Raw genomic sequence first — 21,578 nt, forward strand, 5'->3', positions numbered from 1 at the left:
GGTGTGCACTGGCTCCTCCCTCTATGCCCCTCCTCCAGACCTCAGTTAGATCTTGTGCCCAGAGGAGATGGGGTGCATTACAGGAGCTCTCCTGAGTTTTCTGTAAAAAGAATTTTGTTAGGTTTTTTTATTTTCAGGGAGCTCTGCTGGTAACAGGCTCCCTGCATCGTGGGACTGAGGGGAGAGAAGCAGACCCACTTCTTAAGAGTTAAGGGCTCTGCTTCTTAGGCTACTGGACACCATTAGCTCCAGAGGGAGTCGGAACACAGGTCTCACCCTGGGGTTCGTCCCGGAGCCGCGCCGCCATCCTCCTCACAAACGCCGGAAAAAAGAAGCCGGGTGAATATGACAGATCATAAGAAGACGTCAGGCGGCAGAAGACTTCAGATCTTCATGAGGTAAGCGCGCAGCAGGTAGCTGCGCGCCATTGCTCCCACATTTACACACACACATGGCACTGATGGGTGCAGGGCGCGCGGGGGGGCGCCCTGGGCAGCAATAAACCTCGTTTTTAGGCAAGAAGCATGTAGTTAGGCTGCGGGGCAGTAAACTACGAATCCCCGCCATATTTTTTTTCAAAATCTCGAGCGGGACCGAAGCCTGCCGCGCGAGGGGGTGGAGCTTGATCCCTCAACACTAACCAGCGCCATTTTCTCCACAGAGGCTGCAGAGAACGCTGGCTCCCCGGACTCTCCCCTGCTGAGCATCAGAGGGCTGAAAATAAGAGAGGGGGGCACATATTTAAAGCGCAGTGAGTGGGGAATTCTGTATACATTTATATGTAAAAGCGCTATCTGGGGTTTTTCCCTGGGTCAGTTGGCGCTGGTGTGTGCTGGCATACTCTCTCTCTGTCTCTCCAAAGGGCCTTCTTTGGGGAATTGTCCCCTTATAATTATATCCCAGTGTGTGTGTGTGTGGGGTGTCGGTACGTGTGTCAGCATGTCTGAAACGGAAGGCTTATCCAAAGAGGAGGTGGAACAGATGAGTGGTGTGTCTCAGTCAGCGGTGCCGACTCAGGATTGGATGAATATGTGGCATATGTTAAATGCTAGTGTAGCTTCACTGCATGAAAGACTGGACAAAGCAGAGTCCAGAGCGTCGACAGGTAATCAATCTACAGATTCTGCCGACTCACAGGACCCGTCGGGGTCTCAGAAACGTCCCTTCTCGCAAATAAGGGACACAGATACCGACACGGACTCTGATTCCAGTGTCGACTATGATGAAGCAAGGTTGCACCCCAGGGTGACAAAAAGTATTCAGTGCATGATTATTGCAATAAAAGATGTGTTACATATCACTGATGAGCCCTCGGTGCCCGACACGAGGATACACATGTTTAAGGGAAAGAAAGAGGTTATAAACTTTCCTCCTTCCCATGAAATAAAATTAATGAGTTATGTGAAAAAAGCTTGAGAAACTGCAGATTCCCAAAAGGGTTCTTATGGCGTACCCTTTCCCTACACAGGACAGGGTACGTTGGGAATCCTCTCCCACAGTGGACAAAGCCTTAACACACCTTTCCAAGAAGGTGGCACTACCGTCCCCTGACACAGCGGCCCTCAAGTACCCGGCGGACCGCAGGCAAGAGACTACACTAAAGTCTATCTACACTCATACTGGTACTTTGCTTAGACCGGCAATTGCGTCGGCATGGGTATGTAGTGCAGTAGCAGCTTGGACAGATACACTGTCAGCTGACCTTGATACCCTAGATAGGGATACAATTTTGTTAACATTAGCTCATATTAAGGACGCAGTCTTATATATGATGGACGCTCAAAGAGACATTGGTTTACTGGGTTCAAGAGCCAATGCTATGGCTATTTTGGCAAGAAGAGCCTTATGGATCCGCCAATGGACGGGGGATGCAGACTCAAAAAGGCATATGGAGGTTTTACCTTACAAAGGTGATGTATTGTTTGGGGACGGCCTCGCAGACCTGATCTCTACAGCTACCGCGGGTAAGTCGACCTTTTTACCTTTTGTTCCCCAACAGCAAAAGAAACCCCCACAATATCAGATGCAGTCCTTTCGGTCGCATAGATCCAGAAGAGGTCGGGGCTCCTCTTTCCTCGCCAGAGGTAAGGGTAGAGGCAAGAGGACACCTGCTGAGGCTGGTTCCCAAGAGCAGAAGTCCTCCCCGGCTTCCGCTAAGTCCACCGCATGACGCTGGGGCTCCCCTGCGGGAGTCCGCTCAGGTGGGGGCACGCCTTCGACTATTCAGCCAAGTCTGGGTTCAGTCAGACGTGGACCCTTGGGTGATAGAAATAGTCTCCCAGGGCTACAAGCAGGAATTCGAAGAGGTGCCCCCACGCCGATTTTTTCAAGTCGGCCTTACCAGCTTCTACTCCAGAGCGGGAAGTAGTGCTAGCTGCAATTCAAACGCTGTGTCAACAGCGAGTGATTATCAGGGTTCCCCTTAGCCAACAGGGAAAAGGGTATTATTCAACCCTATTTGTGGTCCCGAAGCCGAATGGTTCGGTCATGCCCATTTTAAACCTAAAATCCCTGAACCTGTACCTGAAAAGATTCAAATTCAAGATGGAATCGCTCCGAGCGGTGATAGCCTGCCTGGAAGGGGGGGATTTTATGGTGTCACTGGACATAAAGGATGCTTACCTTCATGTCCCCATATATCCCTCTCATCAGGAGTACCTGAGATTCGCGGTACAGGATTGTCATTACCAGTTTCAGACGTTACCGTTTGGGCTGTCCACGGCCCCGAGGATTTTCACCAAGATAATGGCGGAAATGATGGTGATCCTGCGCAAGCGAGGAGTCACAATTATCCCATACTTGGACGATCTCCTGATAAAAGCGAGATCAAGAGAGCAATTACTGGAGAACGTGGCACTCTCTCAGAGAGTGCTTCAGCAACATGGTCACAACAAGTCACAGTTGGTTCCGACAACTCGACTAGCCTTCCTTGGCATGATACTGGACACGGAACAAAATAAAGTTTTCCTCCCGTTGGAAAAAGTCCAGGACCTCCAGAACATGGTCCGAGAACTACTGAAGCCCAAAAGAGTGTCAGCTCATCAATGCACTCGGGTTCTGGGGGAAATGGTGGCAACTTACGAGGCCATTGCCTTCGGCAGTTTCCATGCAAGGACATTTCAGTGGGATCTTCTGGACAAATGGTCCGGGTCCCATCTACAATGACATAAAAAAATAACACTGTCCCCACAGGGCCAGGGTGTCTCTTCTATGGTGGCTGCAAAGTGCTCACCTTCTAGAGGGTCGCAGGTTCGGCATTCAGGACTGGATCCTGGTAACCACGGACGCGAGCCTCCGAGGATGGGGAGCAGTCACCCAAGGAAGATATTTTCAGGGACTATGGTCAGACCAGGAGTCCTGTCTGCACATCAACGTGTTGGAGCTAAGGGCCATATACAACGGCCTTCGACAAGCGGAGATTCTTCTTCGCAGCCTACCGGTTCTGATTCAATCAGACAATGTCACGGCAGTAGCTCATGTGAACCGCCAAGGCGGGACAAGAAGCAGAGTCGCGATGGCGGCAGCCACCAGGATTCTTCGCTGGGTGGAAAATCACGTAAGCGCTCTGTCAGCTGTCTACATTCCGGGAGTGGACAACTGGGAAGCAGACTTCCTCAGCAGACACGATCTCCATCCAGGAGAGTGGGGACTTCATCAAGAAGTCTTTGCAGAGATAACGGATCTCTGGGGAGTTCCTCAAATAGACATGATGGCGTCACGCCTCAACAAGAAGCTTCGGAGGTATTGTGCCAGGTCCCGGGACCCAGGCAATAGCAGTAGACGCTCTGGTAAAACCATGGATATTCCAGTCGGTCTACGTGTTTCCTCCTCTTCCTTTCATCACAAAAGTGTTGAGGATCATAAATCGAAAAAGAGTACAAACAATACTCATTGCTCCAGACTGGCCTCAAAGGGCCTGGTACTCAGATCTTCAGGAGATGCTCACGGAAGATCCCTGGCCTCTTCTTCTAAGGGAAGACCTGTTACAGCAGGGGCCCTGCATGTTCCAAGACTTGCCGCGGTTACGTTTGACGGCAGGGCGGTTGAACGCCGGATCCTAGCGGAGAAGGGTATTCCTCCGGAGGTCATACCTACTCTAATAAAGGCTGGGAAGGAGGTGACGGTAAAACATTATCACCGTATCTGGCGGAAATATGTCTCTTGGTGTGAAACCAAGAATGCTCCTACGGAAGATTTCCATCTGGGTCGTTTTCTCCACTTCCTACAGAAAGGAGGGGATATGGGCCTAAAGTTAGGCTCTGTTAAAGTACAGATTTCGGCCTTGTCAATATTCTTTCAGAAGGAATTGGCTTCTCTCCCAGAAGTCCAGACGTTTGTAAAAGGAGTACTACACATCCAGCCTCCTTTTGTGCCCCCGGTGGCACCATGGGACCTGAACGTGGTGTTGCAGTTCCTTTAATCACACTGGTTTGAACCCCTTAAAACGGTGGAGTTGAAATTTCTCACCTGGAAGGTGGTCATGTTGTTAGCCTTGGCATCTGCGAGGCGTGTGTCAGAATTGGCGGCCTTTGTCTTACAAGAGCCCTTACTTAATTTTTCACGTAGATAGAGCGGAATTGAGGACTCGTCATCAATTTTTACCCAAGGTGGTGTCTTCGTTTCATATGAACCAACCTATTGTGGTGCCTGTGGCTACGAGTGACTTGGAGGATTCCATGTCCCTGGATGTAGTCAGGGCCTTAAAGATTTATGTAGCCAGGACGGCTAGAATTAGGAAAACAGATGCATTGTTTGTCCTGTATGCTGCCAACAAGATTGGCATGCCTGCTTCGAAGCAGACTATTGCTCGCTGGATCTGTAACACGATTCAGCAGGCTTATGTTATGGCTGGATTGCCGTTACCGCATTCAGTAAAGGCCCATTCCACTAGTAAGGTGGGCTCTTCTTGGGCGGCTGCCCGGGGCATCTCGGCATTACAGCTTTGCCGAGCAGCAACTTGGTCGGGTTCAAACACTTTTGCTAAATTCTACAAGTTTGATACCCTGACTGATGAGGACCTAGCATTTGCTCAGTCGGTGCTGCAGAGTCATCCGCACTCTCCCGCCCGATTGGGAGCTTTGGTATAAACCCCATGGTCCTTACGGAGTCCCCAGCATCCTCTAGGACGTAAGAGAAAATAAGATTTTAAACCTACCGGTAAATCTTTTTCTCCTAGTCCGTAGAGGATGCTGGGCGCCCGCCCCAGTGCGGAAAATCTGCAAGGCTTGTATATAGTTATTGCTTACATAAGGGTTATGTTACAGTTAGACTCGGTCTTGGACCGGTACTGTTGTTTGTTCATACTGTTAACTGGTTATGTGTATTCCAGGTTATATGGTATGATTGGTGTGGGCTGGTATGAATCTTGCCCTTAGATTAACAAAATCCTTTCCTCGTGTTGTCCATCTCCTCTGGGCACAGTTCTCTAACTGAGGTCTGGAGGAGGGGCATAGAGGGAGGAGCCAGTGCACACCATACTAGAAAGTTCTTTTAGGTGCCCATGTCTCCTGCGGAGCCAGTCTATACCCCATGGTCCTTACGGAGTCCCCAGCATCCTCTACGGACTAGGAGAAAAAGATTTACTGGTAGGTTTAAAATCTTATTTTCATCTATTGTTCTCAGCTGCAATACAATACAGAGAGAACAATACAGCAGGGGATTAAGTCCGACAGCACTGGCTCAATTAATCCTATTAAAGGGATAGATGAGCAGGGCTCCATCTGTAATATGGTGCAGGGGGCATAATATGGTGCATGGGGCATTACTGCGTCGTGCTTAATATGGTGGACTTTTTTTCCTTTCCTGTGGTGACTGAGGTATGTTGGTGCAGGGTCAAAAACTGGGGTGTAAGGTAGAATGTCTGGGTGGGGGAGGGGGGCGCGCATTATTTTACTGTTCGCACTTGGAGCCAAATTGTCCAGAAACAGCCCTGAAAGCGTGACCCAGGATGGGTAATGGTGACTCTGCTGTGAGAGTGACTCTGCCTGTGCAAGAGCCTGCTGCAGGGATGACTCTGCCTGCTGCGTGGGTAACTCTGTGTGAGCTCCTGCTGTTGGGGTGACTCTGCCTGTGTGAGTGCCTGCTGCGAGGGTGGCTGCCTGTGCAAGAGCCTGTTCGTGGGGGTGCCTCTACCTGTAGAAGCGGCAGACTGTGGGGGTGCCTTTACTAGTGCAAGCGCCTGCTGCAGGGGTGCCTATACTTGTGCGAGCGCCTGTTGCGGGGTGCCTATACTTGTGCGAGTGCCTGTTGCGGGGTGCCTATACTTGTGCGAGCGCCTGTTGCGGGGTGCCTATACTTGTGCGAGCGCCTGTTGCGGGGTGCCTATACTTGTGCGAGTGCCTGTTGCGGGGGGCCTCTACTTGTACGAGCGCCTACTGCGGGGGTGCCTCTACTTGTGCGAGCACCTGTTGCAGGGGTGCCTATACACGTGCGAGCGCCTGTTGCGGGGGTGCCTATACTTGTGTGAGCGCCTGCTGTGGGGGTGCCTCTGCTTATGCAAGCGCCTGGTGCGGGGGTGCCTCTACTATATTTTCTCTTACGTCCTAGAGGATGCTGGGGACTCCGTAAGGACCATGGGGTATAGACGGGCTCCGCAGGAGATAGGGCACCTAAAAAGAACTTTGACTATGGGTGTGCACTGGCTCCTCCCTCTATGCCCCTCCTCCAGACCTCAGTTAGATCTTGTGCCCAGAGGAGAATGGATGCACTGCAGAGAGCTCTCCAGAGTTTTTTGTGGAAAAAGAATGTTGTTAGGTTTTTTATTTTCAGGGAGTCCTGTTGGCAACAGGCTCCCTGCATCGTGGGACCGAGGAGAGAGAAGCAGAGCTTGCTTGTCAAGTTGGGCACTGCTTCTAAGGCTACTGGACACCATTAGCTCCAGAGGGAGTCGGAACACAGGCCTCACCTGGGGTTCGTCCCGGAGCCGCGCCGCCGTCCTCCTCACAGATGCTGAAGATAGAAGCCGGGTGAGTATGAGAAGGCAAAGAAGACTTCAGGCGGCAGAAGACATCAGATCTTCATGAGGTAAGCGCGCAGCGGTAAGCTGCGCATCATTGCTCCCAGTCACACACACACAAGCAGGCACTGAAGGGTGCAGGGCGCAGGGGGGGGGGGCCTGGGCAGCAATATTCCTCATATTTGGCATTGATAAGCATGGATCAAGCTGTGGCACAGTAAATCCGGTAACCCCCGCCATTTTTATATAGAAGGTTGATGGGACCGAAGCCCGCCGTCGGGTGGGCGGGGCTTGATCCTCAGCACTAACCATCGCCATTTTCTCCACAGAGACTGCATGAGGAAACGCTGGCTCCCTGTTCTCCCCTGCTGAGCTTCACAGGCGGGAAAAAAGAGGAGGGGGCACTTTGGCGACGCAGTGAGTGGAGATTACAATTATATACATATAACAGCGCTATCTGGTCATATATTCCAGTGTTTTTAAGCGCTGGGTGTGTGCTGGCATACTCTCTCTCTCTGTCTCTCCTAAGGGCCTGGTTGGGGTTTTGTCCCCTTATAGGTAACTCCCTGTGTGTGTGGGGTGTCGGTACGTGTGTGTCGACATGTCTGAGGCGGAAGGCTTCTCCAAGGAGGAGGTGGAGCAAATGAGTGGTGTGTCCCCGTCGGTTGTGCCGACTCCAGATTGGATGGACATGTGGCATATGTTGAATGCAAGTGTGGCATCTTTACATAAAAGGCTTGATTAGGCTGATTTAGGGGGGACATCAGAGGGTCAATCCTCGGATTGGACCGACTCACAGAGCCCGTCGGAGTCTCAAAAGCGTCCCTTAACACAAGACACTACTACCGACACGGCCTCTGATTCCAGTGTCGACTATGACGAAGTAAAATTGCACCCTAGGGTGACTAAAACCATTCAGTGTATGATTGTGGCAATAAGGGATGTGTTGCATATTGTGGATGAACCCTCGGTCCCCGACACAAGGGTACACATGTTTAAGGAAAAGAAACAGATTATTAATTTTCCCACATCTCATGAATTAAATGAGTTCTTTGGAAAAGCTTGGGAGACTCCGGATAAGAGACCGCAGATCCCCAAAATAATTTTTATGGCATACCCTTTCCCTAAGCAGGACAGGGAGATTTGGGAATCACCCCCCACTGTGGACAAGGCTCTGACGCGCTTGTCCAAGAAAGTGGCGCTACCGTCTCCTGACACAGCGGCCCTTAAGGACCCTGCAGATCGCAGGCAAGAAACTACCTTAAAGTGTATTTATTCTCATACGGGTGCTGTGCTAAGACCGACAATTGCGTCAGCATGGGTGTGTAGCGCAATTGCAGCTTGGACAGATGAGCTGACAGATCAATTTAATACTATGGATAAGGATACTATATTCCTAACTCTAGCCCATATAAAAGACGCAGTCTTATTTATGAGGGATGCTCAATGGGACATTGGATTGCTAGCTTCTAGGGCCAATGCCATGTCTATCTCAGCGAGAAGATCCTTATGGACTCGCCAATGGACGGGTGATGCGGATTCCAAAAAACATATGGAAGTACTACCCTATAAGGGTGATGTATTGTTTGGGGATGGGCTGACGGACCTGGTTTCCACAGCTACAGCAGGTAAATCAAATTTTTTACCATATATTCCCCAACAGCAAAAGAAAGCAACACCCTATCAGATGCAGTCCTTTCGGTCGCACAAGTCCAAAAGAGGTCGGGGATCCTCTTTCCTCGCCAGAGGTAAGGGCAGAGGTAAGAGAGCACCTGCTTCGGCAGGTGCCCAGGAACAAAAGTCCTCCCCGGCTGTTCCAAAACCCACAGCATGACGCTGGGACTCCCCTGACGGAGTCCGCACCGGTGGGGGCACGTCTTCGACTTTTCAGTCAGGTCTGGGTCAGTGCGGACCTGAATCCCTGGGTGTTGGAAATAGTTTCCCAGGGTTACAAATTGGAATTCGAGGAGGTGCCCCCGCGCCGATTTTTCAAATCGGCCCTACCAGCTTCCACATCGGAAAGGGATGTAGTGTTAGCTGCAATTCAAACGCTGTGTATACAGCAAGTGATAATCAAGGTTCCCCTGCACCAGCAGGGAAGAGGTTACTATTCAACCCTATTTGTGGTCCCGAAACCGGACGGTACGGTCAGACCGATTTTGAATCTGAAATCCCTAAACCTGTACATAAAAAGATTCAAATTTAAAATGGAGTCACAATTATCCCATACTTGGACGATCTCCTGATAAAAGCGAGATCAAGAGAGAAATTGCTGAGCAGTGTTGGATTCTAAATCTACCGAAGTCACAGTTGATTCCGACAACTCGACTACCGTTCCTAGGTATGATACTGGATACGGAACAAATGAAGGTCTTCCTTCCAATAGAGAAAACCCAAGACATCCAGAACATGGTCAGAGAACTGCTAAAACCGAAAAGGGTGTCAGTTCACCAATGCACTCGAGTTCTGGGGGAAATGGTGGCGGCCTACGAGGCCATTCCCTTCGGAAGGTTCCATGCAAGGACTTTTCAATGGGACCTTCTGGACAAGTGGTCCGGGTCCCATCTGCATTTACATCGGAAAATACCTCTGTCCCCAGGAGCCAGAGTGTCTCTCCTGTGGTGGTTGCAAAGTGCTCACCTGCTGGAGGGTCGCAGGTTCGGGATTCAGGACTGGATCCTGGTTACCACGGACGCGAGCCTCCGAGGATGAGGAGCGGTCACACAGGGAAAGACTTTTCAGGGTCTTTGCTCAGACCAGGAGTCCTGTCTACACATCAATGTGTTGGAACTCAGGGCCATTTACAACGGCCTTCGACAAGCGGAGAGTTTTCTTCGAAACCTTCCGGTTCTGATTCAATCAGACAATGTCACAGCAGTGGCTCATGTGAACCGCGAAGGCGGGACAAGAAGCAGAGTCGCGATGGCGGAAGCCACAAGGATCCTTCGCTGGGCGGAAAATCATGTAAGCGCTCTGTCGGCTGTCTTCATTCCGGGAGTGGACAACTGGGAAGCAGACTTCCTCAGCAGACACGATCTCCATCCAGGAGAGTGGGGACTTCATCAAGAAGTCTTTGCAGACGTAACACGTCTTTGGGGAACTCCTCAAATAGACATGATGGCGTCACGCCTCAACAAAAAAGGTATTGCGCCAGGTCTCGGGACCCTCAGGCAGTAGCAGTAGACGCACTGGTAACACCGTGGGTGTTCGAATCGGTCTACGTGTTCCCTCCTCTTCCTCTCATCACGAAAGTGTTGAGGATAATAAGACGAAGAAGAGTACAGACGATACTCGTTGTCCCAGACTGGCCTCGAAGGGCTTGGTACTCGGAACTACAAGAGATGCTCACAGGAGACCCCTGGCCTCTTCCTCTGAGGGAAGACCTGTTGCAGCAGGGGCCCTGTGTATTTCAAGACTTACCGCGGTTACGTTTGGTGTTACAGTTCCTAAAATCACACTGGTTTGAACCGCTTAACAAGGTTGAGTTAAAATTTCTTACCTGGAAGGTGGTAATGTTGTTGGCCTTAGCATCAGCAAGGCGAGTGTCAGAATTGGCGGCTCTATCACACAAGAGTCCCTACTTGATTTTTCATGTGGATCGAGCTGAATTGAGGACACGTCCGCAATTTTTGCCTAAAGTGGTTTCGTCGTTCCATATGAATCAGCCTATAGTCGTGCCTGTGGCTACAGGTGACCTGGAGGATTCCAGATCCCTGGACGTAGTCAGGGCCTTAAAAATTCATGTAGCCAGGACGGCTAGAATTAGGAAAACAGAGGCTCTGTTTGTTCTGTATGCGGCCAATAAGATTGGCGCTCCTGCTTCAAAGCAGACTATTGCTCGCTGGATCTGTAATACGATTCAGCAGGCTCACTCTATGGCTGGATTGCCGATACCAAATTCGGTTAAGGCCCATTCCACTAGGAAGGTGGGCTCTTCTTGGGCGGCTGCCCGAGGCGTCTCGGCTTTACAACTTTGCCGAGCGGCGACGTGGTCTGGGTCAAACACTTTTGCTAAATTCTACAAGTTTGATACCCTGGTTGATGAGGACCTAGCGTTTGCTTAGTCGGTGCTGCAGAGTTGTCCGCACTCTCCCGCCCGATTGGATGCTTTGGTATAAACCCCATGGTCCTTATGGAGTCCCCAGCATCCTCTAGGACGTAAGAGAAAATAAGATTTTAAACCTACCGGTAAATCTATTTCTCCTAGTCCGTAGAGGATGCTGGGCGCCCGTCCCAGTGCGGACAACATTCTGCAAGACTTGTATATAGTTGTTGCTTACATAAGGGTTATGTTACAGTTGACATCGGTCTTGGACCGTTACTGTTGTTTTTTGTTCATACTGTTAACTGGTTATGTATGTTCCAGGTTACATGGTATGATTGGTGTGGGCTGGTATGAATCTTGCCCTTGGATTGCTAAATCCTGCCTTGTATTGTCCATCTCCTCTGGGCACAGTTCTCTAACTGAGGTCTGGAGTAGGGGCATAGAGGGAGGAGCCAGTGCACACCCATAGTCAAAGTTCTTTTTAGGTGCCCTATCTCCTGCGGAGCCCGTCTATACCCCATGGTCCTTACGGAGTCCCCAGCATCCTCTACGGACTAGGAGAAATAGATTTACCGGTAGGTTTAAAATCTTATTTTTTTAAATGTCATATACAGATTTCCAATTTTTTAAACTTAAAAAAAAAAAATCTTTTCCACTTTCCTGTAAAATTGATAACGTAAAAAATGTCACAATCATAAACATTAACTATAGCTGTGCCAGGGAGACATCTTTTTTTTTTGCTGAAAATGCCTCTTAAGGTACATACACACTGCACATTTTTGCCCAGCGTGTATGCATAGCGATGATTGCTGACATCGCTGGGCTGAAAAGCGCTCAGTGCATACAGACCTAGCGCTTTTCCCCCCTGCCCAGCGATGTCAGCTGAGGTGAGCGGCTTTCCATAGCAGGACGCTATGGAAAGCCGCTCACCCCGCCGTTCATCTACTGGTAATACCAGCCGGCTGGAATTCGACCATTTTTAAATTCGACACAATTCAACAGTCACATACCCTCCCGCCGTGACCCGAATTCGACATATTCAATAAAAAATGGTTTCGACAGTCCCGCTGTCAAAAAACGGACCAATTGACGGATAGTGTGCGTCCTGGATTCGACTTTTTGGACGACACAAAAGTGTTAAAAAAACCCAGAAAAAAATTGCGTGGGGTCCCCCCTCCTAAGCATAACCAGCCTCAGGCTCTTTGAGCCGGTCCTGGTTGTAAAAATACGGGGGAAAAATTGACAGGGGATCCCCCGTATTTTTACAACCAGCATCGGGATCTGCGTCAGCGGCTGACCGCGAGTAACCTCACCGCTGACCGCAAAGTTCCCACCATTGAAGATAATGGAGCGGCAGTGCTATGTGCCGTCTGACAGCTCAGACGCACACAGCCAATCAGAAGAGTGCCACGACGTGGTGCTCCCTGATTGGCTGAAGGGACCCTCTGTGACAGGAGTCACGGGGGGTCCCGGCATTCGGGGAAAGGGGTCCCATGTGTAAACATGGGACCCCTTTCAGTGCGTGGTCCGGGTAAATGCGTTTTATTTTTTTGCCAAGTACGTGGATTACAAAACAGAAGAGGACAGATCTACACTGGATTTTGGTGAGTATAATTTTATTTTCAGGTACAACGTGGATTCTACTTGGAGAAGTGGACAGAGTCGGCGTGTGAACATAGGTAAGTATGTGTGTGTCGGCATGCATGTATGTAATAAAGTTTTACTTTCACGGTGTGCGAGTACTGTTTTTATTTGGGTATTTTTTTTGCAGTAGAACTACAGGTACCAGCGGGCCCGTTTCCCCCCCGCATGCTGGTACTTGTGGTTCTCCAAGTACCAGCTTGTGGGGGAGGCTTGCAGGGACTTGTAGTTCTGCTACAAAAAACAATATTCTTTTATTTAACACAAGGCTATCAGCCCCCCATCCGCAGCCCTTGGATGGGGGGGACAGCCTCGGGCTTCACCCCTGGCCCTTGGGTGGCTGGAGGGGGGGTACCCCTTGATTTAAGGGGTCCCCACTCCTCCAGGGTACCCCGGCCAGGGGTGACTAGTTAGTGATTTAATGCCACGGCCGCAGGGACCGATATAAAAGTGTCCCCCGGCTGTGGCATTATCTCTCTGACTAGCGGAGCCCGGTGCTGGTGTTAAAAATACGGGGGACCCCTACGCGTTTTGTCCCCCGTATTTTTTGCACCAGGACTGGACGCAGAGCCCGGTGCTGGTTGTAAAAATACTGGGGATCCCCTGTCAATTTCCCCCCCGTATTTTTACAACCAGGACCGGCTCAAAGACCCCGAGGCTGGTTATGCTTAGGAGGGGGGACCCCACACATTTTTTTTTCTTGATTTTTAACCCATTCCCACCCCTTCCCACTGAAAAACATGCTCTGATCTCTCCATATTATTTTAGTCAGTAAAAAAAATATATATAAATAATACTTGTGGCTTCTAATAGACAAACCAAGTAGATAATCCCTTCTAATATAAATAGATATGCTATTAGCAACAAAAAAAACAAAAAAAAAACATGTTTTTAAATTTTTTTATTAGATTCCGCCAGCAAAATGAGGCGGACTGAAATTGACGAAATGACTGTCGAAAAGCACTGTTGTCGAATCGACATTCTTCAATTGAATATACTTTTGTCGAAAAGCCGCATTTTTACCATTGCAGACATGTCGAATTTGACAACTGTCGAATTTCAAAAAGTCGAATCTGAAACGGACGTTTTTTGTCGAAAAGTACTGTATTGCATTGTCCAATTTTTTTTTTTTTGTGTCGAAAATGCCCCGTTTTTTGACATTTGCGGCAATTCGACCGCAATTGCATATACCCCTAAATCTGTATATGACGTGCTACAATGACACATATGCAGTTTTTTTAATGCCATGATCTGTTTTGCTTCGTATAAAGACTCTGATAAATAAGCAGTGTTGGACTGGGGCATGAAGGGCCCACCGGGGGAATGCAGTGGCCCATGCTTAGGGGTGTGGCCAGCCTTTAGAGGGGTGTGACAAGTCACCACAGGGGCTTGGCTAATCACTGGAGAGTGTATGGTCTAGGCCCCTTGACAAATATATATAGTAAATACTGCTAGTGCATGCATGATAATGTATCAGATTAATAGCAGCAATGCACTGTAGAGAATGCACCATATTCCTGAGCAGTATAAGGTAACATATGTATAATTTTTGCAGTCTAGAACCAGATTCCTAGAGAATGAGGCAGGAAGATTCTGTTCTTGTATGAAGACTAATGTCTATGACACCAGAGCCGGCCCTAGGCATAGGCAAACTAGGCAAATGCCTAGGGCATCTGGTATGCCTAGGGGCATAAGCAGCTTCTGCTGATTAAAATGATATGCGGCATGCCTATATTCTGTGTGTGACTGCGGCTATATCTACATACGAAATGGCATAATGTGTAAGGGGCATTACTGTGTGGTATTATGTGTGTAAGGTGCTCTACTGGTGTGGCATAACATATAGAAAGGGCACTACTGTGTGGTCTAATGTGAATAATGAGCAATATGGTGTGGTGTAACGTGAATAAGGGACACTATCGCATGATAAAATGGGAATAAAGTTGCACTACTGTGTGGCGTTATTTGAATTGGGGGTAAAATTGTGCATCCATGCCCCTTCCCAGCAAGAACACACCCCTTTTTGGGCTGTGCGCCCTAATGTGCGCACTGTTCCTATGTAAAATATAGCGTGTAGGAACACCAAAATGAGGGCTGCTATGGGTGGGGGGTGATGGTGCTGGGAAAGGGTTGCAGAGCCAGAGATGGAACTAGTGGCCCTGCTAGGGGACACCAGACAAAATCTTGCCTAGGGCATCATATTGGTTAAGGCCGGCTCTGTATGACACATTTAGACAAGTTGCTATTTTGTGTTTGCAAAGTAGGACAGTACATACTGTGTATTATCTGTATATGACTGCCCTCTAGTGGTGCATAGTGGGGCAGCTGAACTTCAAAGAATTACAAATAACCTGTGCAAATACTTGATGAGGTTTCAGGGTGATAAAATATTACAAACAAAATGAGCTGTATTTTACCTAACATGGGGGATCATTCCGACCCTATCACAAGCTGCGCTTCGTTGGAGCCGTGCGATCGGGTATGAACATTGCGCAAGCACGTCGTTGCCGTCGCCGGGCAGCGACACCGCTAGCGAAGAAAGCGGCGACCGCAAGAAGATTGACAGGAGGAAGGCGTTCCGGGGTGTCAACTCACCGTTTTATGGGCATGAAGATCCGAACACAGGCGTGTCGAGGCGTTTGGAGGGCGGATGTCTGACATGAATTCCGGGACCTGCAACGCTGGATCCGTCGCACTGGGTAAGTAAATCTTACCCTGGTCTTGTTTTACACAAAACTTTTTTTGCATAGTAGGGCTGCACAAGCGATCACATCCTTGCTATGTAAAAAAACACTCCCCCATAGGCGGCATCTAGTTGATCGCACGGGCAGCAAAAAGTTGCTATGTGTGATCAACTCGGAATGACCACCATAATACCCAACAGAGCATGCAGCAACATGAAGTTTCTCAAAGGCCCAGATTTATCAAACATTGGAGAGTGATACATTGCACGGTGATAAAGCACAAACCAGTCAGCTCCTAACTGTCATTTTTCAAACACAGCCGGTAACATTGCAGTTAGGAGCTGATTGGTTGGTACTTTATCACTGTGCTATTTATCACTGTACAAGGCTTGATAAATCTGGGCCGAAATGTCTCAATTTTCTAGTACTGACACACTGTGCTATACCATCCCCATTGTCTGCATGTTGAATGCAATTCATGCTTTCTATGCTTATTTTCTGGGCCCTATAATTTAATGTTTATTGAAAAGCCATGTTTAAAATGCAGGTATGCAATTAAGTACATTACAATTCAATAAATACGGAATTGCAGTGAAGTGCTTAGATTTACCCATGCAGCAGTGTCCCTGATACCGGGATACAGTCATAACGTCAATGCCACAATATCAACTGTTATTATGTTGACATTGCTGAAATGTCGACAGACAGCATGTCGACATCCTCAGAATGTTGACATGTTCACAGTGTTGACGTCTAAAATCCTGACATTCTCAGGAAGTTGACATAAGGGTTAGGCTGCATGATGAGGGGTTAGGCTATGAGAGGGGGTAGGGGCAGGGGCATCTTTAGAGAGGAGGTGGACCATGTGCAGTGTACGTCTGAGCTCCCTCCTCTCTATCCAGCTGTGCAGTGGAACTCTGAGCACTAGGGTCACTAGAGACCCTAGCGCTGTACTAGAGTCCAGTGCACATGCGCAGGTTTCTGGGAAAATGGAGCAGCTGCCATTTTCACAGTGATTTTTTTTTTCTACTGCTCAAGCGCAAAACTCTGTGAAAATGGCAGCAGCACCATTTTCCCAGAGATCTGTGCAGCGCTGCTGTCACTGACGCAGGACTCCAGAGGTGTATGAATTTAAATAATAGGTGTAAGGTATGGGCCCCCCCTAGACCCAGGGGCCTGTGTCCCTTGCACCCATTATACATACGCCACTGGGTAGGGGGTTTTGAGTTAGTCATTAGAAGGAGGATTAGGTATAAGGGAAGTATAATCATCGGAACCGCAGCTCCGCCATGTATCTGCACGTGACTGCTGGAAGCCTCTGTTGCTGCGGCGGGGAGCAGGTAATCACCGCCAAACCACCAGGGACAGTCTGTCATGTCAACATTTCAGCACTGTCCACATGATGAATGATGCTAAATTTCATACATGTCAGCATTCTCATGTCGCTATTATGGATGTTGGCCTTATATACCACACCCCGATAACTATTTTTAAATGTTGGCAACTGTCTTTCTGTATATTGGGTCTTCAGCTTAAGTTGCAGTTTTGCTAAATTGGCAAAATTGCAACTTCTTGCGATCACATGCTGGGGGCCGCCCAGCATGTTAAATAAGGGAAGTCCCCCTGCCTCTGCATCCTGGCTGCGAAGGCAGTCAGGCCACTGCCATGTTTCCAGCCGCTGCAACCATGTGTGACGTCATGTGGCCGCCCTGAACCTGTCCCTATTTCCAATGTCACGCCCTACAATGCCGCCCTTGACTACCTGCAATCGCATTGTCCGGCCTGCACACGCGTAGATCGGGACCTGCCTAAGTGTGTGTGTGTGTATGTATGTATGTATGTATGTATGTGTGTGTGTGTGTGTTGTGTGTGGGCATTATGTGTATAAGCGGCACGACTGTGGGCATTATGTAGAAGGGGCACTACTACTATGGGCATTATGTATAAGGGGTGCTACTACTATGAATATTATGTATAAGCGGCACTACTACTACTATGGGAATTATGTATAAGGGGCACTATTACTATGGGCATTATGTGTATAAGTGGCATACTATGGGCATTATGTATAAGGGGCGCTACTACTGTGGGCATTATGTGTATAAGTGGCACTACTACTATGGGTATTATATTATGTATAAGGGGCACTGCTACTGTGGGTATTATATTTTTAAGTGGCACTTCTGTGGGTAATGTGTGTCAAAGCAGCTCTACTACTGTGGCCATTAGGTATAAGCAGTGCTACTACTGAGGGCATTATGTATAAATGGCACTGCTACTGGGGGCTTTATGTGTATAATCAGCACTACTGTGGGCATTATGTGTATAAGGGACACTACTATTGTGGGCATTATTTATAAGCGGCACTACTACTGTGTACATTATTAATAAGCGGCGCTACTACTGTGGGCATTATTTATAAGCTGCACTACTACTATGGGGATTATGTATAACGTGCACTACTACTATGGGCATTATGTGTATAAGCTGTGATACTACTGGGGGCATTATTTATAAGGGGCTCTACTACTACGGGCATTATGAATAAGTGACACTACTACTGGGGGCATTTTGTGTATAAGTGGCACTACTACTGTGGGCAATATATATATATATATATATATAACACAATGTGGGCATTGTGTGTATAAGCTGCACTAATACTGGGGGCATTATGTGTATAAGCAGCACTACTACGTGCATTGTAATGTGAATAAGATTGTGCTACTGTGTTACGTAATTTGAAATGGGTGTACTATTGTGTGACCACGCTTCTTCCTTGTGAGACCACACCCCATTGGCGCACACTGTCTTTTTATAAAGTATGGGAGGGTGAAAATGTATAGTTTGCAGGAGGGCGCCGAACACCGTAGCACCAGCCCTGACTGTGGAAGGTGAGCCATACAAGGGTTCAAAGCATACATGGGAAAACTGACACTTGTGTAGTAGAATTATTATTATTATTATTATTATTATTATTATTATTATTATTATCCTCCTTTATTTATATGGCGCCACAAGGGTTCCGCAGCGCCCAATTACAGAGTACATAAACAAATAAAACAGGAAAACAGCAACTCACAGTTGAAAACAATATAGGACAAGTACAGGATAAATAAACATAGCTACAAAAGCAGATGACACTGAAATAAGTATCAGGTGACAGAGGACTGCTGGAGTTGGTGCAGTTGAAGATTATTAAAGTAAGAGAAAGGATAAGCGCATGAGGGAAGAGGGCCCTACTCGTAAGAGCTTACATTCTAAAGGTGAGGGGTAGACAGACAGGGTTGACACAGACGGAGTACATATAGAGCGTGGAACAGAGGGATAGGACGAGATTTGGATGGGTTTGGTGAAGAAGTGGGTCTTGAGAGCCCGTTTGAAGTTTTGTAGAGAGGTGGAGAGTCTGAGGGGAAGAGGTAGGGAATTCCAGAGAATTGTAGCAGCACATGAAAAATCTTGGAGGTAGGAGTGGGAGGACGTAATCAGTAGGCAGGAGAGTCGGCATGCATTAGCAGAGCGAAGAGGACGGGTGGGAGTGTAAGGGGAGGTAGGGTCAGAGATGTAGATGGGAGAGGAGTGGGTGAGGGCTTTGTAAGTGAGTGTGAGAAGCTTGAAATGGATTCTGAAAGGGAAGGGAAGCCAGTGAAGGTCTTGTAGGAGAGGAGAGGTGGACGTAGTGCATTTGGTGAGGAAAATGAGCCGGGCAGCAGCATTGAAGATAGATAGATAGATAGATAGATAGATAGATAGGAGTGGAGAGAGGTATTTGTCAGGAATGCCAGTCAGGAGGAGATTACAGTAGTCCAGTCTGGAGATGACCAGTGAGTGGATAAGGGTTTGAAAGGGTCTGATGCTGGAAATATTTTTTAGATGAAAACGGCAGGATTGTGAGAAGTGCTGAATGTGTAGTTTGAAGGAGAGGAGGGAGTCAAGGATAACTCCAAGACAGCGCACTTGGGGGCTAGAGGAGATAGTAGTACCATCAATAGATAATGAGATTGTGGGAGGTGAGCTTATGTGGGAGGGAGGGAAGATGATCAGCTCAGTCTTAGGCATGTTAAGTTTAAGAAAGCGCTGGGACATCCAAACAGAGATAGCAGAGAGACAGTTGGAGATACGAGTGAGGAGAGCAGAGGAGAGGTCTGGAGAGGAAAGATAGATTTGAGTGTCATCGGCATAGAGATGATATTGAAAATCAAGAGAGCTAATGAGCTTACCTAGTGAGGACGTATAGAGAGAGAAAAGAAGAAGACCAAGGACAGAGCCTTGGGGTACACCTACAGTTAGTGGAAGTGAGGGGGAGGTGGAGTCATCAGAGGAGACAGAGAATGAATGGTCAGAGAGGTAGGAAGACAGCCAAGAGAGGGCAGTATCACGCAGACCAATGGAGTGAAGGATTTGCAGTAGGAGAGGGTGGTCCACAGTGTCAAAAGCAGCAGAGAGATCAAGAAGAATAAGTAGAGAGTAGTGTCCCTTAAATGTAGCAGCATGGAGGTCATTGCATACTTTTGTAAGGGCAGTTTCAGTGGAGTGGAGTGGAGAGGACGGACGCCAGACTGGAATGGGTCAAGCAGTGAGTGTGAGGAAAGAAAGGAAGTAAGGCGGTTGTAGACAATACGCTCAAGGAGTTTGGAGGCAAAAGGGAAGAGAGAGATGGGTCAGTAGTTGGAGAGAGTGTTTGGATCAAGGGTAGGTTTTTTAAGAATAGGAGAGATGAGTGCATGCTTGAAGGCAGAGGGGACAGTGCCTGATGAGAGGGAGAGATTGAGAAGGTGGGAAAGATGGGAACAGGCAGAAGGAGAGAGGTAGCGGAGGAGGCGGGCGGGTATAGGGTCAAGAGGGGAGGTGGTAAGGGGAGAGGAATTAATGAGGGCCATGACTTCCTCTTCAGATGCATGGGAGAAAGATGTAAGAGTTGGTGAGAGGGATGGGAGGGGTGGTAAGTTATGGGAGGAGGCTGGTTGCTGATGGTCTGGTGCGATGTGATGTCCTGACGTATGTATTCAATTTTGGACGTGGAGTAAGTGGCAAAGTCAAGAGCAGAGAGTGAGGAGGGGAGACGAGGTGGAGGTGGGCAGAGGAGTGAGTTGAGAGTGGCAAAGAGGCGCCGAGGGTTGGAAGACTGGGAGGAGATGAGGTTCTTGACGTATGACTGTTTAGCAAGGGAAAGGGCAGCACTGATGAGAGCATAAGTTTGAAATGCAGGAAGTCTGCCTTAGAGCGTGATTTCCTCCAGTGTCGCTCAGCAGTACGTGAGCATTTTTGCAGATATCTGGTGCATTTAGTGTGCCAGGGTTGAGGTGTTAATTTGTGAGGGTGAATAGAGGTTGGTGGAGCAACAGAGTCAAGAGCAGAAGTAATAGTAGTAGTATGCATACCTCCCAACTTTATGGCTTCGGGGGTCGGGACGTTCGCGCGGTGTGGCCTCGCCTGAGTGGGCATGGCCTCGCGGCACTGACCCGTGGTGCGGTATTTTGGGGGCATGCCCAGCACTCCCAGAGCAGCTGGGCCGCCCCCTGCTCACCTCCCAGCATTGAATAGATGCCATGTGCATGCAACGGTGTGTACTGGGAGAGAGGAATAGGGGGCATGCCAGCTGCTCACAGAACGCTGGGCATGCCCCCACAGCAGCGAAAATGTGGGCGTGGACCAAAATTGCGGCATCCTCTGCGAGGTCACACCCCCTAATTTTGGGCGCACGTCTATGTCCCTCCTCCCAACTTTCTAAAGTTGGGAGGTATGCTAGTGCCTCACAGAACTGTTGTTCCATTCTAATGTGGGCCATATATGTGTGGAGTTTATATGTTCTTCTCGTGTTTGTGTGGTTTTCCTCCCACAATGTAAAAACATACTGCTAGGTTAATGGGCTCCTGATAAAATAAACCCATATTCAGGTCGCAGACCTGGCCAATGCGATCACATCGGCTGCGAACGCCTCTGCCTGATTGACAGAGGCGTTTGCGGGGGCTGGGCGGCAACGGACCTTTGCAGGGGCAGCGCAGGGAAAACGGGGGCAGGGCAGATGCGTTTTCGGGGAGGCTGCATGATGTTACACGCAGCCGCTCCAATGGAAAAAATGGCGCCGTGCCGCCTGCCTTTGCAGCTAGGCTGCGAAGGCAAGGGGTCATCCACAGTTGCTGTGACCGCAATTAAATTGTAGTTGCGGCGTTGGGCAGGACATTCAGCATGCTGGGCAGCCTTGCCCTGCGATGGGCGGCCCACTGCATGCAAAAGAAAGGACTGCGGATTC

The 21,578-nt window shown here is 48.8% G+C and overlaps 1 protein-coding gene across 1 annotated transcript in view; it reads right to left on the minus strand.

The window, feature by feature from the left end:
* LOC134945485 (SEC14-like protein 5) overlaps window positions 1-21,578 on the minus strand; it is a 261,987-nt gene that overhangs the window by 150,765 nt on the left and 89,644 nt on the right. The gene's annotated exons all lie outside the window — the stretch shown is intronic.

Source organism: Pseudophryne corroboree, chromosome 7, assembly GCF_028390025.1.
Source record: "Pseudophryne corroboree isolate aPseCor3 chromosome 7, aPseCor3.hap2, whole genome shotgun sequence".
In the NCBI taxonomy this organism is placed as follows: domain Eukaryota; kingdom Metazoa; phylum Chordata; class Amphibia; order Anura; family Myobatrachidae; genus Pseudophryne; species Pseudophryne corroboree.